General features: G+C 50.3%; 1 protein-coding gene across 3 annotated transcripts in view; it reads left to right on the forward strand.

Annotated features, from left to right (window-relative positions):
- LARGE1 (LARGE xylosyl- and glucuronyltransferase 1) overlaps window positions 1-15,021 on the forward strand; it is a 543,992-nt gene that overhangs the window by 11,615 nt on the left and 517,356 nt on the right. For 2 of the 3 annotated variants that reach the window (XM_080810744.1, XM_080810746.1), the window contains exon 1: window positions 6,259-6,375. The exons of the other annotated variant lie outside the window; for it this stretch is intronic. The gene's annotated coding sequence lies outside the window, so the exon portion shown is untranslated. Of the gene's footprint in view, window positions 1-6,258; window positions 6,376-15,021 lie in introns of those variants that run through there. 3 annotated transcript variants of the gene reach the window in all.

Genomic DNA, 15,021 nt, shown 5'->3' on the forward strand with positions numbered 1-15,021 from the left:
AATGTCCTTTACATCCTGGTTACTCAAAGTGTGGTCCCTGGACAGGAATTTGTTGGAAAAGCAGCATCTCACACTCTGCCCCTGACCTACGGAATCTGTATCTGCATTTTAAGAAGATTCCCAGGTGATAGGTACGCACACTGAGGTTTGAGATGTCCTGCTCTATGGGTCTCTTAGATTGGGGGCGGGGGGGGGGGGTGGGGAGCTGGGAAAACATAACTGAGAAAATTTACCCACACAACTGTGACTGCCATTTAAACAGGGTTTTGTGGGTTTTTTTTTTTTTTTTTTGCCTAAAAGCTCAAAAAAAGTATATTTCACCTTTTTTATTTCAATACTTTGATGTCTTTACCAGTGCTTGAAAAAAATATAATATATATGTTATATATAATTTTTGTTCCTTTTTTTTGCCTTGGGTCTTCTGGCCCACTAACTTGAGGTCTCCTTTTCTTCCTAGACGGCAGGACCTCAGGATAAAAGCTCACTCTGACCTTTAAATTGACCTCTTCAGCACTGAGTTTCTCTGTCTGTGTCCACAAGGCCTTCCCAGTTAAGCACTTCATCATAAGGTGATCAGGGAGCTATGTACCTGACAAGGTTTTTACTCTGATGGGCTTTCACATCCAGGAAGTGAATAAAACCTTTCTTTTAAAAACAATGGGATTCTCTTTCTACAGCCAAATTTATTCTAATTAGCTGGCTCTGAGGTTTGCGGTGGCAAGTCTTCCGGAAGTTAATAATGCTATTTTGAGAATACCTGTATGTTGCCTGCTTAATGAACATGATGATGGGAACATAAACTATTTTTCATTCTGCTAAGAAAGACTTTTTCCCTAGTCCCCATCTCATGTCTCAATTCTAGACTTGCTTTGCTTTTAGTTAAATTATGTTCAAATCAAATTTTCATTAGTGTTAATTCAGTGGCTTTTATAATGTTCTTTAATTCTTCAGCTAGCAAGTGGCTTGTTTCCTGCTTAGATCGGATGGAGGCATTTTATTTTGCTCAGAAATGTCTTTTGGTGATTGGCCTGAATGACAAGAGGGACGTTTCACACCACACACTTACATTTTCACTTGAAATGCGTCTGGATAGAACATCTTCTGCGGATATTTCTCCAGCATTGGTTGAAGGGTAACTAGCCTGCTCTCTATTTGTGCAACCTGAATGCTGTTTGATTCTTGACCCTTCAGAGGACATCATAACCTTATTTACTGATAAGATGTGGGAAAACCATGTGACTGTTAAGTCTTCTGAAACCTTGAAAATTTGATTGCTAGATACTGAAGTCTGCAAAACAATCTGAGCAAACTTTACGTACGATCAGATCTGATGTTCAGTTGTTTCGACAAATACAACATTACTATTTAAAATATTGAACTCCTGGGGTGCCTGGGTGGCTCAGTGGGTTAAGCCTCTGCCTTTGGCTCAGGTCATGATCCTGGGGTCCTGGGATCAAGCCCCGCATCTGGCTCTCTGCTCAGCAGGGAGCCTGCTTCCCCCACCCCCTTCTGTCTGCTTCTCTGCCTACTTGTGATTTCTGTCAAATAAATAAATAAAATCTTTAAAATAAAATAAAATAAAATAAAATATTGAACTCCTTCCATACGGGCTGTTAAGTGTCCCCCACAGTAAGTCCCCCATTTCTCCCACACCCAGCCCCTCTGCCTCAGCTGCTATAACCCTTTCCCAAAACCATTCCTTCCTCCCACCACCATTCCACTGGAACCCAGCATCAAAGAATTAGTACTTGGCCTACCAGGCCCGCCAAACCCTGCTCTAGGGCCGATTCCCCATGTCTGACTCGACTTCCCCTAAGTTGGCTGGCAGGCACCCTGTGTTAGAGGTTGTGTAGTTTTCCTACTGCCCCCATGAGGATTCTTTGCTTTGCCTATGTAGCACTTGAACAACGTTCAAAACATTCAGAAAACAGCTGTGAAATCTTAGAAAGGAGGTTTATTTGGAACAGTAAAAGTCATTGAGTTGACTTTAAGATTGTAAGAGTATCAGGCCACCTTCCTCTGGGTAAGAGTAATATTCTTTATTATTATTATTATGATTTTTTGGAGGCAAGACAAGAATTGGGAAAAGGGGACTCTGGTCTTTTATTTTCTAATTTTAAAAATATTTTATTTTATTTTATATGCTGGGGTGGGGGGCGGGGGGGACTCTGGTATTTTAAAACGTAAAACCCAATCTGCCTCCAGAATTTGCATCATGTTCTTATTCCATTCCAGTTCCTTTAGGTTGACAGAATGAGACAGGGAAAAGCGGTGGTGAGAGCAGGTTTCTCGACTTCCTCTTTGAGATGCCTTTAGGGCCCCCTAGTGGCTATTTTAAGACAGGTTTTTTTGTTTGTTTGTTTTTTGTTTTTTTGGTTTTTTTTTTTTTTTTTAAAGGATTAGGTCTCCTGGACCCTGATTTAAAAAAAAAAAAAAGACCTTTCTGAATTTCTCCTATGACAGGTGCAATAACTGTGTGGAGAGGAACAGATAACGGTTGGTTTAGGGGGCTCAATATTTTTTCACTTTTCAGTCTTTAACAAAAGCATTGCACAATCTTTAGAAATAACAGATATATCACCTTACATATTTTATTCTGCATTCTTCATACTATATTATGTCATAGCTGAAATCCTTTTAAGACATTTATATCCTGGTTTGTGTCAGAGGGCTATAATTCATAGGTAAGTACATCTTACCTTACTTAGGCTTTACACACACACACACACACACACACACACACACCTATCCATCCCATTGGTGGGGCAAAGGGATGCTTTTTATTTGGGGCTTTACATGGTATTAACTAACAGAAGGGATCCTTTGTGGAATAGTTCATTCTGACAACATTCCTATCATTTAGAACATTAGATATGCCACTGAGTTCAAAACACTGCAATACTGAACTGATATTGCAAAGCTTTATGCATTTAAGGTGACTTTTGACTGATGCAAGTAATTTTTGTGAGATCCTCTAATAATGAAATATGTCTTCAATGTATCTTATTGACCACAGTGAATATTGCTCCCTCTCAATGGTCGTATTTTTCTTTCTAAAATCCAATCTAGACAATGCACTACACTTGGGTAATTATAATGGAGATGTTTCTTTACTACAGGCTTATCTTTTAGTTTATTTTTTTATATGAATTCATTATTTCTCCTTTGCTTGTAAATTTCAGGTCTCCCTCCCCTTCCTCAGTCACGTTACCATTAATATGCTAATGTATTGTAATATTGCATTTTACACCCCTAATGAAGTGAAGCAAAGCAATGAATAAAAAGCAAGCCCAAATTCTTGCTTTAACTTTACCCGGTTCCAGGGCGGGGGTTGGAGTAGGGGAGGAGGAAGAGTAGGAAGGACAGTCGACCCGCAAAAAATAAAAATGATCCCCTTGTTTTCAGTGCGTTCTAGAACAGAGCTGCACGTCAGAGGGAGAACGGAGCAGCGTTCGAGCTAAAAGGATTGGCATTAAACTTTGACACTTGAATGGTCTCTAGGATATTAGATTATATTTTATCCTATAACGTTCTTCTCCGACACGGTAGTGACATCAAAACCAGATACGATCTCCTATCCCGGCAAACGTGAAGGGTGAGACTCATCCCCGCGGAGATAAGGCAGCAGGACCCCAGCTTCACAGCGAACTTATCCTGAAGCTCCAGGGCAAACGTTTTTTACTTCTTCGCCGGGGACGCCGCTGTGTAACCGCTACCTTCTTTTTGCATTCTCCTCTGCTCCGTCTGTAGCTGCGATTAGGTAAACAGGGCTCCCGAGCTGGGGGAGAGCGGGCGGTGGTGCACGAGGAGTGGGGGTGGGGCACTGGGGCGGGGGGTCGTTGCCTAAAGAGGCTGGAGGGAAGGGAGGGCATGGCGGAAGGGTCCCGGCTGGGTCGAGCTGAAGGCGGAGAGCGGGGTTACTTGGCGGGAGCCAAGTCCCGAGCGGAGTGGGGGACCAAACCTCCGAAACCCTTGGGCCCCCAGCCTGACCTCTGGGGAGTGTGGTCGGAACCGCAGCCCCAGCTCGGCGCCCTTTCATTATGCACCACCCCACCTCCCCTCCTTGCACTTTCTCTGGGCTTTTGCATCGTTTCCCTGCCCCTTCCAAGAGTGAGGTGGGCTTCCCTTTGCCTCATCTAAGCCCTAGGGCCGAGAGAGAGAAGCGCGCGGAGGCGAGACTGGGACCCGGTGCCCGCCGGGCCGGGGAGGGGTGGGGACCCGGGGTGGGGGGGAAGGGGACCCCAGAAGCCCTGGGACGAGCTGAGGAAAAACCCGGGAGCTGGATCCCGCGCCGGAGCTCCGGTCTCCCAGTCAGAGTTGCCCATCCTTCTGCGTCCTCCTCCTCTCCCGGCCTGTTCTCCCCTCCTTTGGGTTTTTCTCTCCAGGCCTCCTCCTTCCATTCCACTGTCACACCCCCGCCCCCCTTGCCCAGCCGATTTCACCCACTCTTTCCGTAGCTTCATAGCTTCGGAGGACTCTCGGCGCCCCACTCTCGGCTTTAGGGCTGGGAGGCTGGAAGTCCATTCAATGGGATGTCGCGCGCGGGGCTCGTGTGCCAGGAAGAGGAGCAAGAATGAAATCAGAACGGGGAGGGGCGTGTTGTGCGTGCATGGGTGTGTGTGTGTGTGTGTGTGTGTGCGCGCGCGGGGCGGGGGGGGGGTGCGGTGGCGGCAAAGAAATGCAGTTTTCCCGAAAGAACAGGGAGCCTTGGACCGGATTCTTGGATACAGAGCCGCAAATAATGCTGTCAAAGCCCTTCATCGTGGCTCCTCGCAGCCTCAGGCTTCCCCATACCCTGCCCACCTCGGAAAGAAGCGGTGAACCCGAGTAGAAGTGGAGGCGGGGAAACTTCCTACTTCCCACGACGGCGGCTTTGTACATGGGGGAGTGGACAGGCTGCACGGCCCTGCGAGCCTGCCGGCGTCTCGATAGCGGCAGCTGCGGACCCGTCCCTCTTCCCTTCCCCCTCTTTCCGCGAGGCTGGCCAAGCCCGAGGCGGCCGGGAGCGGCCGGGGTGGGGGGAGAAGGGCGGGGAGCTCCCAGCTTGCACGCTTTCATCCGGACCCCGGCCGGGATCCCGGCTCCGGGTGTTGCTTCCACCCGCGTGCGAGCGAGCCAGAGAAGTGGAAGGGAGGAGCCTCGCGCGAGGAGGCGGAGCCCAGGCGGGGGAGGCCTCTAAGTCCGTGCGGCTGCGGCGTCTGCCATTGGCCGGCCGCGCCGTCACGGGGTGGGGGCGGGCACCGAGGCGCGCGCTGGCCCCGCCCCCGCCCGGAGCCCGACCCGGGCTCGCGGTCCCCCCCAGCTGCACAGACATGACACAGACACACAGTCACTGCAGCTGCTGAGCGAGCCCGGCGCTCTGGGCACGCGGCGGCGGGGCCAGCCCGGAGCCCGGACCCCAGCGCCCGCCCGCCCGCTCCCCCCCTCGCCGGCCCCCGCGCGGCGGCCCCCGCCTGACCGGGCGCGGGAGGCGGGGATCGCGCGCCGGCTCCGGCCAGCGGCGCCCGGCTGCCGGCGGCGGCTGCAGCAGCCGCCCAGCTCCGAGCGCCGGGCGCTCGGGGAAGCCGGCGCGTCTCGGAGGCGGCGGCGGCCGAGGCCGGCGAGCGCTCCCGGCGGCAGCGGGGCCGCCCGCCTCGGCTCCCCGCACCCACTGCTCTGCGCCCCGCCTCCGCTCCGGTGACCTTCCCGGGGCGCCTCCCCCGGCCCCCGCGCCCCCGGCCCCGCGCCCCAGGCCGGGGCGAGGCCCTCTCCAGCGCCTCCTTCCCGCGGAGCCGCGGGCGGGAGGGCGGCGCAGGCCCGGGGGGAGGGGGCGCCGCGGCCGGCTGCAGCCTCTCTACCGCCTCGCTCGGCGTCCGGCCCGGTCGGACCGCTGCTGCCCCGCCGCCGAGCGGAGCCCGGGCGCCCGAAACTGGGGGCGCGGCCGCTCTCGCCTCGCGGGGCCGGGAGCGGGCAGGCCCTGCCCTGAAGGGGCGAAGCGGCGGGGAGCGCGGGAGGTGGAGCCGGCCCAGGCGGCCGCCCGGCGTCTCTCCCCAGCGCCCCCTTCCCGGACCCAGCCCGTGGCGGACGCAGGCCCCTGCCCATGCGGGGCGCCCCCGGCTCGGAAGAGTCTTTGGGGCAGGGATCAGTTCCAGGCAGCGGCGCCGGAGGGAGAGGAAGAAGGGACAGTGCTCAGCTTGGGCAGCCCGGACCCTCCCCGCAGCGTTTGGAGCCGGGGACCGCCCCGAAGTCTGCGCTTGGCATCGCCGCTTGAACTAGGGCAGCGCCTACTGGGACCCCGACCCCGACCCGGACCCCCTGCGCCTTGTAGGAGGCACCGCCGCCGCGCCACCCAGCTCTTCCGCGGTCTCCCTGTGTTTGGCGGCAGTCACGGCCAAGGTAAGAGCCGGGGGTGCTTGAGAGCCTCCGCGGGGGGCGCCCTGGTGAGCGGCGCCGGACAAGTTCTCCGAACCTGTAGCTGGTACCCCCTGTGAGGGCACAACCTCAGCTCCTGGGTCAGGAGCCCTGGACAGGCCGGAGGGAAGTCCAGAAGTCTCTGATGTCCCCAGGACCCTTCCCAGGGACTGCCCCGCTCCTAGGCACAGAGGGTGCTAACCTGGGGCAAACAAGGACGAGATTCTCAACAGCGGGAGGTGGTGTGCCCTCATCTCGCGTCCCACCCCCCGCGACCCCCTCCCCCGGTCCCCGCACCTGTGTTATGTTAGTTATGGGCACCTGTGTTTTGGGGGACCTGCCGTGTTTTTCCGCTGTTCCTCTTGGGTGATCCTCACCTGTCTTTCCTGGTGTGATGCTGTGAAGAAGTTTTCTTTGCTCCTTGTGGTAGAGAGCCAAGGGGATTTAGGGTGAGCGGTCAGAGCTTTCCAGTTCCTCTGTAGGACAGAGTGTTTGGGTGGCAGCGCTGTCTGTAGAGAGGGAACCTGCCTAAGCAGAGTGGCCGTCCTGTTAGACGAAGCTGCTTAGGATGAGTGATCCCTGTATAGCGATCCAGGCGTTCGCCGCTGAAGGGTGCAGGGGCTGACTCCGCTAAGTTCCTGCATCCTTAAGTTGTTTTGTTTATTGCTTTATTACCTTATTTAACATTTCCCTTTTTAAGGAACCTCAATCCTACAAGGCTGTCCTTGGCAATTTGAAATTTATTAAACCTGTGAGATTTCCCTGGAACAATCTGATTTTAAATGGGTCACTTAGGAGGGAACAGATTGTCTCTCCTACATTGAATCCATCCCTCCGGTGACCCTGTTTAATGGGGATGGATTTCTGTCGTCCCTGAGCTGATGTACCTCGGTTGAGCAGGTTTCTGTTGAACTCTGAATCCGTGAATTTTGTCACTCAGTCCATTACAATGATCTCCTGGGGGAGCAAAATAGCAGTGTCTGTTTTCCGTGAATGTCACAGGAAGTTTTACAGGGTCTTATGTAAGTTCCCCAAGAGAGCACTCAGGCTTCTGCTTCCTTCTTGGTGGTGGTGGGTGGGGGGGGATGATGTGAGGCAGCAGGTGGGGTGGTCACCGCCCCTAAATGCAGGTTGGTCCCTCTCCGACACAGGTGGAAACCCAAAGTGCTTATTCACTCCGTGGATGCAACCACTTCAGGCTCATTTTTCTCCTTACCTCTCTTGTCTTCCCTCCCCAGGAGTCAGCTTTGGTAGACTTAAGGGAAGGTTCTAAATTCGGAAAGGAATAAGTGGTGTTTTCTTTTTGCATCTCTCACAAATGGGTGACATGAATGAATTACTCACAGGCATGAGTCCTTACTGGGGATTAAAAACAACAACAAAACCTGGCTTTAAGGTTTCACACATCTTAGTGTACCTTTATATTTCAAGAGTGTTTTACTTCAATGAAAATTGTTTGAGGAGAACACACATTTATCGAGGCTGGCCCTGTTAATTCTATACCAGGAAGAAAAGTAATTGAAACAGAGAGGCAGAAGTCGTCAAGATTTAGACGTTAGTGGGTTTTCAAGTAGCAGCAAGGACAGGAAACAAATCGGCCCAGTAGGATAGGGAGGTTTTTCAAAGCAAATGTTGGATCACTCTGGAGTGGGCAGTCGTCCACTGACAGGTGTGGGTCCTTTTCCTTCACGTAGTGAAGTGTGTTGGCTAGTGGGTTAACTTTCTGATGTGAGGTAATGCAGGTCACATTGGCTTTTAAACCAGAACTGTAAGGGCCTTGGAAATGAAAGGTCAGATTTTCCGGTCTCCTCCTAGGTCCCAGCAAGCTTCCATCTCGTTGCAGGGGAGGGGGATTTGAAGGTTTCCTTGGGGTTCTGGGTTCGTGAGCTGTGCCTTATTTAACGTGGATGCAGAATGCAGGAGTGTTTCCATCCTTCAGCCACCTACAGTGGCAGGACACTAGGGGGACTAGTCTTCTATTCCACCACCAACGAAGAAAACACAAGGACCCATGTTACAGAAGGCTGTGGTTTATCTTTAGGGTTCATGAACTTGACTTTTTGGTACTTGATGTATGCTTGCATGAATGAGTGGATTCCAAATGCTTGAATGATGAGCCTGATCACATCTAAATTGTCTTTTGGACAAGTCAGGACTGGCTAACTGCAAAGTTCTGAGCATATGAGGGCTGCTCGTTTTTGGGAGACAGAACCTCCTGCAGAGTCTGTCCTTTGGGCATGAGACCGTGCTAACTTTGTGTTCCCTGAAGGTTTGTAATCAGAACTGCCTTTTGGGGGGGGGGGTTGGATTGCATGTCACCTACAGTCTTCATAAAAAATCACATAAAATCATCCATTCTAAATGGTCTCTAGAATCAACTCTGTCAAACTTGAAATTTCTCACCGTCATCCTTTAAAAATACATACCTTGTATTTTTGCACATATAACCTCTGACGGTCAGGTATGCACTTCTGTCTCAGATGCTCTCTGCACTTTTAACAGCATTAAATCGTTAGCGTCTAGGTTTCTTCCAGCAGAACTGGAAGATAATTCTGTTTTGCTGAAGAACAAAGCCCCATTGCCCAGGCTTTACCCACGTGGCCAAATCTTATCAGAGCTGACTCCAGAGGTGGGCAGGCAGAGTCCAAGAAGAGATTACCGTGTTCAGAATACTGGCACCAGAAAAGGCAGATGTCACAGATTTAGGACTCACAGTTTTCTAAAAGTCCCAACTCAGCATATGGAATTAGACTCAGTGTTTGGAACCTGTGAACCTACATGAGTTATTACATTTTCCTGAACTCTGGGGTCCGGTAGACACATTGGTGATCTTTTACCCATATGTGTAGTGCATATTTAGGTAGTTTAAAGGGAGCTATTGTTGTGGTCTAAGGAAAATGGTCAGCATAAAGCTTTATTTCTGCTATTAAAGCTTTATAGATTGATTCTCATAGGCACAGTATAGCCAAGGGGTAAGAGATTGGAGCAGGAAAATACTATAAAATTTACCATTGAGCATCAACTAGTGAAAACCAGTCCCGGAAAAGATATATACTGTGGTCCTAAGGCATGGGTGAAGTCTTGTAAGTTCCAGGGAAGCCAGGTGCCAGAGGGAGAGTAAGGAGTTGAGGCAGAATTCTGGTCTTTAGGGTCTGTGGATAATGGGAAGGCGTCTTTGAGCCAGAGTTCTCAGAGAGTAAGGAGCACACAAGGTTGGGGGGTGGGGGTGGGGGTAAGTACATCCCAGGGGACTGAGAGCTCCAGGCACCCCGCCACTGACACCCTTGAGCAACATGGACAGCTCACAGGATCAGCAAGTGGTGTTGAGGCTTTGCTGCTCTCCTCCAGTGCATTTGACATTGAGAGGTCCTCCGGCCCCTCCCTTCCTCTCTGACCACGTTTGACTCTTGGAGGGCAGTAGGCAGCAGCCAGTAAAGTTACAGCGTAAGCAAATGTATTTTAGAAGACGTTTCTCCGTTTAACACGACAAATGATAACTGAACATCTATTACGTGGCAGGTGTCCACGCTCCGCGTGGAGGCTACAGGGGTTTCACTTTTCGTTCAGGGAGGTGGAAGTCTGGGGAACGAACCATCATCACGAGCTAAGTGCTGTTGTATGGGTTTGCGCAAAGGAGAGTTTGAGTTTGCCGGAGGAGTAGTGAGGAAGGGGGACCCAGGTAGAAAGAACAGCATGGAAACCTTAAAATATGTACTGTGTATGGAGAACAGTCATTAGTTAAGGTGGCTGAAAGGTGCTCTGGGAGAGGGGAAGCCTGGTGTTCCAAGGGAGATCATTTAATAGGGTTCCATGCTGGGGACTGGCTTCATGCTCCATGACAAGAATGGTTTCTGGACAAGATCCAAGAGCACTAGTTGCTTATCCCACATTGTTAATAAAAACAGGGAAAGGAATTTTCTTTTTTGTCCTTTATCCTTCTACATTGAGCACTTTGCCAGTTCTCTTAAAAAAACGGTTAGAATGCAAATAAAGAAAGGGTCCCTTATCAACCGTAAGTCCGCCCTCTTGTGTACATGCATTCCATCTGGGGCTTTCATTCTGTGATTATGCTGCAGTGGGAGAAATGACAATGTTACTTGACAAATAATACAGTATGAGGGAAAAGTCCTTCTCTCTGAGAACAAATTCCATTTTGTCAGATCGGCTTCTGGGCAGAGTTATGGCCCCGTTTATCACTAGAACGAGGTTCTTGTACTTGAATCAGTTCACTTCTAGCCTAAACTTTCTTTGCTGTTGGAAAAGGAAGAGTTGAATGATGAGGATGAGTGTGTGTGCGTGCCTGTGTGCATATGTGTATGCGTGTGTGTGTGTGTGTGTGTGTGTGTGTGTGTTGTGGGGTGAGAAAACTATAGTGGAGAAGAGACGAGACACTGTAACTGCTGCAGGATGTTAGGGAGAAAGACTATCATTTGCAGCAGTGAGCCCCAGGACAAAATTTATTTGTTTGTTTGTTTTTCAGAAATAAGAGCAAGAGAATGGAGGGAAAAAAGGCCCTGTGTGTGTTTTGCCTGTATCATCACCTGCGTTGAGTGGGAGGCAGGGTGGTTTAAGTAAAATCAGGAGATCTGGGTCTAGATTGCATTCATCTGTTGCTAACTTGCTGCGTGACATTAGAATACTGCTTGACCTCTCTGGGCTTCAGGCATTGTCTCTATACATCAGCTCTGTACCTTGCCACTAGGAATTTAGGGCCCAGAGAGGGAGTGGGTTTGCCTAAGTTAGTGGCAAAGCTCCGACTATTTAAGATTTCTATCTCTGAAATGGGAAGAGGCCTGACCAGTTCACAGGTATACTCTGCTTTGAAATACAAAACACCACGGGTAGACGATGCTGAAGAAAAGAAGCACCAAGTCTTTGCTGTGTTGCTTGTAGATTCTCTGATCTCTCTTTCTGATATATTAGGCCATTCACACATAAGCATTTAGACTTGCCTGCTAACTTCGTAAATAATATGAAAACAAGTTGTTTTTGATGTTACCTGTTCTTTGAGAACTACTTGAGAATTAAGTACGTTGTGATAAAAAGCAATGCTGAAAATTTTGATTGTTTCCAGTTGACCCTTGGGAATTTTGCAAAGTCTGGACTCTACCATGGAAAGGGGAGGTGGAGCGCGGTTTACCTGGGAGGCAAGCTCTTGGTTGAGTGTAAGGGAGGGATGTTTGGAAGAAAAAATGGGTGCAGAAAAGCAATCATGTAGATGCACAAGTTGGGAAAAATGAAAACCAATTTAATTTTCTGCCTCCACATTTGTGTTCTAGAAAGAAGCGTTCTCACTACTCAGGCATTGATCTCCTGGCTATAGAGGGCAGTGCTTATTGGAAAGAGGAGAGTCAAAGTGAGTGTAATGTAGATATGAGGGTTTGTTTTTTTTTTTACGTTATTATTTCAATATTGATGCTAAGTATAGGAGTGCCCTATTTTAGCAGAATTTGCCTTCTAAAATCTGATTTTAAAGGCAAACACTTATTAAGATAAGTAATTGGGGTACAAAAGATTCTTATTTTACAGAAGGGATTCATAAAAGGCTCTTTTTAATAGCTAGTTCCTTTATTGTATTTCAGATTACTTGATTAAGACAATCATGATGGATGCTTTTGGGAGTCTTATCTATTACCTGAAACCTAGGATTTTTTTAATACAAACTTTTCAAACGTTTTAACATATAAATCCCCACGTTCACCTGCCAGGGACCCTAATATGGAACTGTGTTACTGAAAGAAGTCTGGTAGTTATATCAACTTCCATAACTGCTAGCCAGTACCTGGTGTTCCCTTACTTCCCCGTTACTGGGGGAGAGATTTACTTGTTTAACTGCTTTTCTTTCTGGGGATAGCCCTCACCTTCCCGAGTTCCTTAACTGTCCCTACTGAGTTTCTACCTCTAAGAATATACCAAGAACAGAAGTGGTTTAAAAAGTGAAATTAGGTATCGGGACTCCTGGGTGTCTCAGTGGGTTAAACGTCTGCCTTGGGCTCGGGTCCTGATCTCAGTGTCCTGGGATCTGGGTCCCACTTCTCCTGTCCCTGCTCAGCGGGGAGTCTGCATCTCCCTCTCCCTCTGCCCCTCCCCACCACTCCTGCATGCTTTCTGGCTCTCTGTCTCTTTCCTTCTCATATACATTTTAAAAATCCTTCAAAAAAATTTAAAAAATTAGGTAAGAGTTTCTAGGATTCTGAGCTTTCGTAATTGCGGAGACATGGAATTAATCGGCTTCTGCGAAGGTATACAGGAGTGGGGATAAACGTAGGAGACGGTCGGAATCTTGCTAGCCTGCCGGCTCTTCCTTCGCTGCAACTGAGATATCTAGGGCTTTTCGGGTTTTTGTTCCTTTATCTCTTATGAAAGTTTCCAGAAAAGAACTTGTTCTAGGAATGACGTAAAATGTAAGGCATTTGAGGCTCCAGACGTAATTTGGGGCAACCTGGAGTTGTAGATAATCACAGGCTGGGGCGGAATGGAAAGTGCCATAGCACCAGTCATTTTAGCCTCTCTCCTCGCATTATGGGGCTGCGCTTTGGACGGGCAGCAAATGCAGACGGAGATGGAGCCCTGGCCGCTGGGAGAGGTTTGCTCTTCACGTGGCCCTTGTTTGAAGTCCCAAGGCCAGTTGGGAAGAAAGGGCTTGCTGGTCTTTCCACGGAAGAAGCGGTAGAATTTAGGAGGATTTACAGCAGAACATAGACGTGTGGGCATTTCTTTCTTCCTGTGTTGTTGTTGTCGTTGGTTTTTGTTTTTGTTTTTGTTTTAATTTAAATCCAGCAGGGAATCATGGGCTCTCCAGTGTGATTGTGTGTGGTTAGGGATTGCCTTGAAGACATCGGTCACCTATTTTATTATTGAGTAAGGTTAACATTTCTGTGGCTCCTGGGAAACACTCCCCTTACCTTTTGTTTCCAGAACAGTTGCGTAGATCCTTCACATGCCAGCCTCCTTGACTGATGTCAGCGCTCATCTGAGTAATGGCGTTTCCTGGTTGTCTCTGGAGCCAAGGGAGGTGCGTGGGCAGAGTGATCAGCCCGAGAGGGCTTTTCCGCTGCCTGCGGGCACGGCGTCCTGTGCTTAGTAGGTCTGCGCGAAATAAGGAGTGTGGCCACAAGAAGCAAGTGTTTGCAGTGCTTCTCTTGAGGGAAGGGGAGGTGCTGGGAGAGGGAGGGCGGGTGAACACCAGCGGTCGGACAGACTGGAGGCGGCTCCAGGAAGGTGTTATTTTAGAAATGTGAAGGACATTTCAGGTCAGCAAACTGAATTCTCTTCGGGGTCACTGTTGTGGTTCAAACGCTGATGGCTTTGTAACAAGGCAAAGTGGGGTACAGTCCCCGCAGGCCTGGCGGCTTTCCTTTGCTCTCACTTTGTGGGGATTTGGACTCTTCTGGCACCAGACGAATGGGCGTGCCCTACGGCCTGTCAAACCTACAAGCCTGGTGGCCTGGAAAAGCGTGGATGGTTGTTGATGCTCTTCCCAGCGCTGGGGAGGGTGATTGTGGAGTGACCTGCGGGGAGCTGGGGCGTGTGACTCCCTGGGAGGAGGAGGAGGAAGAGGAGAAAGGCTTGGGAAAGCTAGGGAAGGCTGGAGCCCTCTGTCTCCTCTGGGAGACCTCTCCACCACTATCTTGGTGTCTGTTCTCCTTTCTCTGTTTTCATGAATCCCTCCCCCCTGGGCTTTAACATGCGTGACGTTCTCTGCCACAGGGGCAGAGCTGTTGTGTGGAGACCCCTCCAGGGCTGGACCAGCACCTTCCTTTCACACCTGTGGCTACTATGTTCAGGGAGGTACAGAGAACGATCCAGAGAGGAGGCAGGACCAGAACCCGGGCTCCCCGATCTCCCCATGTGGCCCGTGGCTGTGCCCTCTCACACGTGTGACGTCTAGGTATCTGTCCTCCGCCCCCTCCCTTCCCTCAGTCGCTCTACATCAGCCTGTTCTCGCCCAAAAAGTGTGTTCCTCAGTCCCTCCTTCGTGCCAGGCTCTCTTCCATTGGATCATTTCGTGTCATGCCAGCCTTATAGCACGCTAGGCAGTGGGTGCTCTTACTCTCCCACTTGCCAGGTGTGGATGCTGAGGTTTGCCCGGCTCATACGGCCATGAGGCATGGGGCCAGGACTCAGCTCAGTCTGCTGTCTCTGTACTGGCCTTGCCCTGGCTTCCCCACCTGTCTACCCTGGCCGTCATCTTAGCTTCCCCACTGTCTACACTCATCATCTGCCCTAGGACTGTGCAGGTCTTCTCTAGTCCTGGCCTATGGGCTGCTGCCTAAAAATGTCCCTTGTTTTCCTCCTTGGTTCTGATACTGCTTCTCCCTTTATTGGATCAGACTCCCCTATCCTCCCTCCTTTCTCTGTCCGCTCAGCATCTCTCCTGCCTCCAGGCCCCGGGCACTCCGGATATCCTTGATGGCATGTCCTTCACTCATTCAACATCCACTCAGCCACCACAACTCAGGCCGCATTCACTGAACTCTCACGGTGTGCAGGTCTCGGCTTGACATTGGGAACCAGAGGTGAGATCGACCACCTGCCATCGTCGGTAGCCTTGTCTCGGTGAGGGCGGTAGATGCTAATAAAGGCACAAATGAAGGACAGTGGGCACAGTGGGTTGGGTGGCATTCTGCT

Source organism: Martes martes (genome assembly GCF_963455335.1).
Source record: "Martes martes genome assembly, chromosome: 8".
NCBI lineage: Eukaryota > Metazoa > Chordata > Mammalia > Carnivora > Mustelidae > Martes > Martes martes.